Below are 3806 nucleotides of genomic sequence, written 5' to 3'. Positions count from 1 at the left end.
ATCTGGAGTCCGTTCGGGGCTACAGAGAGGGGGATTCGTCGCCGTCGTCATCATCAACCATCCTCCATCACCAATTTCATGATGCTCACCGTCGTGCATGAGTAATTCCATCGTAGGCTTGCTGGACGGTGATGGGTTGGATGAGATTCACCATGTAATCGAGTTAGTTTTGTTAGGGTTTGATCCCTAGTATCCACTATGTTCTGAGATTGATGTTGCTATGACTTTGCTATGCTTAATGCTTGTCACTAGGGCCCGAGTGCCATGATTTCCGATCTGAACCTATTATGTTTTCATCAATATATGAGAGTTCTAGATCCTATCTTGCAAGTCTATAGTCACCTATTATGTGTTATGATCCGTTAACCCCGAAGTGACAATAATCGGGATACTTACCGGTGATGACCGTACTTTGAGGAGTTCATGTATTCACTATGTGCTAATGCTTTGTTCCGGTTCTTTATTAAAAGGATGCCTTAATATCCTTTAGTTTCCATTAGGACCCCGCTGCCACAGGAGGGTAGGACAAAAGATGGCATGCAAGTTCTTTTCCATAAGCACGTATGACTATATTCGGAATACATGCCTACATTACATTGACGAATTGGAGCTAGTTCTGTGTCACCCTATGTTATGACTGTTACATGATGAACCGCATCCGGCATAATTATCCATCATTGATCCAATGCCTACGAGCTTCCATATTACTGGTTTATGTTTATTTACTTTCCCGTTGCTATTGTTACAATCACTACAAAATACCAAAAACGTTACTTTGCTTTCATTACTCTTTTGTTACCGTTACCATCACTATTATATTACTTTGCTACTAAACACTTTGCTGCAGATACTAAGTTTCCAGGTGTGGTTGAATTGACAACTTAGCTGCTAATACTTGAGAATATTCTTTGGCTCCCCTTGTGTCGAATCAATAAATTTGGGTTGAATACTCTACCCTCGAAAGCTGTTGCGATCCCCTATACTTGTGGGTTATCAATAGGCGATCTACGGGGGGCTATGTTGTGTTCTTTGGCTCTAATGTGATCGCCTGGAGTGCTCAGAAACAGGCCACTGTCTCACGTAGCAGTACTGAAGCTGAGTATAAGGTTGTGGCCAATGCCACTTCGGAGATTATCTGGGTACAGTCTTTGCTTCAGGAATTGGGTATATCCCAACCACAGTCTCTGTTCTTTGGTGTGATAACATCGGTGCTACATACCTTTCTGCAAATCCGGTATTCCATGCCCGAATGAAACACACTGAAGTTGAATATCATTTTGTGCGTGAACGTGTCTCTCAGAAGCAGCTACAAATCAAGTTCATCTCTTCCAAGGATCAACTTGCAGACATCTTCACCAAACCATTGCCTCTACCACAGTTTGAGGCTTGTCGACGCAATCTTACCCTTCTCGTTTCTTTAGGAAGTGGCTAAGATTGAGGGAGGATGTTAGACTATGTTGCCTCTATATTTACATGTGTATATTGTAACGTTGTATATCATCTCATTATATATATGTGATAGGCCACCCCTAGAGGGTTGTGTCAGTTCCCCCAAAACCTATTGTCTTACAGAGCCACGTAGCTGGAGCAGCGGGCAAGCGCCGCAGCAGACAAGCGAGCAGGAGGGTCAGAACAGAGGCGAGCGCCGCGCGCGTGCCCGGGCGGAGAACAGCGGAGGGTCCGACTTGCATGCGGCTAGTGTATGGGGATTGTCTGGTTAGTATGTGTGTAGTGTATGGCCAATGGTTTGACCATGGTTTGACTTGTATCTAGCTAGCTTGCATAGATGGTATGTGGAGGAACAAACGCGTGTTTCGGCTGGAGCAAGGCGCAACGCGGGCCCCTGACCGCTATCGGAGAGATGGCGTGACACCGTGGTGGTGAAACCGAAGAGGCCGACGGCGAGGACGTGCCACCCCTCGCAGCCGCTTTGAGGGCGCGTCAATGTCGGGCCCCCGAGCGCTACCGGAGAGACGACGGCGACGTCGCGGTGATGACAAAAATGGTCCCACCCGGACTGCGAAACCAGCAGCAGCGCGGTAGCATAGTACTACCCCACGGTGGGCGCCAACTGTCATGGTATTCTCACGGGGGGGGGGGTGCAAGACGACAGATGCCACAGGGTGGCTTCGTGTGAGGGCAAGACTGCTGCCGAAATATCCAGGGACGGGTATGCGAGTATCACGCGGTAGTTTACCCAGGTTCGGGGCTCTCCGGAGAGATAATACCCCTACTCCTGCATGTCTGAGTATATATCTGGGGTGTACATCGGGTAGTACAAAGTGCTCCTGGAGTTGTATCTGAGATCAGTACCAAGTGCATCTGATCTCGTATATATGCGGGTGGCCGAATAAGCATGCAAGCTCTAGTGGCCGAGTGGTATGTGGCCGGACATGAGCATGTGTGTGCTCATGCGTGTGTGAGTATGTGGATGGCTGGCTAGCTAGCTCTCTTGCTAGCTAGTTTGCTTGTGTGTGTGTGTGAGAGTCCATCCTGGATGGATGGATGCTCATATATATAGTGTGGCTAGCTTAGATAGTAAGCTAGGTAGGCATGGGCATGGTGGCGTTGGTTGTAAGCTACCTTGGGTAGCTTACAAACCAAGCCATGTGTGAGGCATGGTGCATGCTATGCTTGTCCCCTGGAATACTTTATAAATCAATGTTCAGAGGACACGATACACTGTAGATGATGTTGCGGTACGGCCATCTCGTCGGTGTCGGGTCGAGCTGCAGTCGGCAGCCGGCTGGTTGGCGCAGTCGGCAGCCGGCAGCCGTCCAGGTAGTCGGCCGTGTGAAGCAGTAGGACAGGGGGCGTCTGGGGCGGCCTGAGCAGTCGTACTGAGGGGCTTTGCTAGCTCCGATGTCTTGAAATATCGTCTTGCCATCTACGGGGTACCCGTCGCCAATAACTCCGATAACTAGCTTGTTAATCAAAGATGGTTAAGTTTCCTAACCATGGACATGTGTTGTCATTTGGTGAACGGGATCACATCATTAGGAGAATGATGTGATGGACAAGACCCATCCGTTAGCTTAGCATAATGATCGTTAAGTTTTATTGCTATTGCTTTCTTCATGACTTATACATATTCCTTTGACTATGAGATTATGTAACTCTCGGATACCAGAGAAATACCTTGTGTGCTATCAAATGCCACAACGTAACTGGGTGATTATAAAGATGCTCTACAGGTATCTCCGAAGGTGTTTGTTGGGTTGGCATAGATCGAGATTAGCATTTGTCACTCCGAGTATCGGAGAGGTATCTCTGGGCCCTCTCGGTAATGCACATCATAATAAGCCTTGCAAGCAATATGACTAATGAGTTAGTTATGGATGATGCATTACGAAACGAGTAAAGAGACTTGCCGGTAACGAGATTGAACTAGGTATGAAGATACCGACTATCGAATCTCGGGCAAGTAACATACCAATGACAAAGGGAATGACGTATGTTGTCATTACGGTTTGACCGATAAAGATCTTCGTAGAATATGTAGGAACCAATATGAGCAAACAGGTTCCACTATTCGTTACTGACTAGGGAAGTGTCTCGGTCATGTTTACATAATTCTCGAACCCGTAGGGTCCGCACGCTTAATGTTCGATGACGATTTGTATTATAAGTTATGTGTTTTGGTGACCGAAGATTATTCAGAGTCCCCGATGAGATCACGGACATGACGAGGAGTCTCAAAATGGTCGAGAGGTAAATATTGATATATTGGACGATAGTATTCGGACACCGGAAGTGTTTCAGAATGTATCGGGTACGTATCGGAGTATCGGGGGGTTACTGAACCC

This window comes from Triticum dicoccoides, chromosome 5A, assembly GCF_002162155.2.
Source record: "Triticum dicoccoides isolate Atlit2015 ecotype Zavitan chromosome 5A, WEW_v2.0, whole genome shotgun sequence".
NCBI lineage: Eukaryota > Viridiplantae > Streptophyta > Magnoliopsida > Poales > Poaceae > Triticum > Triticum dicoccoides.
This window is presented reverse-complemented; position numbering follows the sequence as displayed.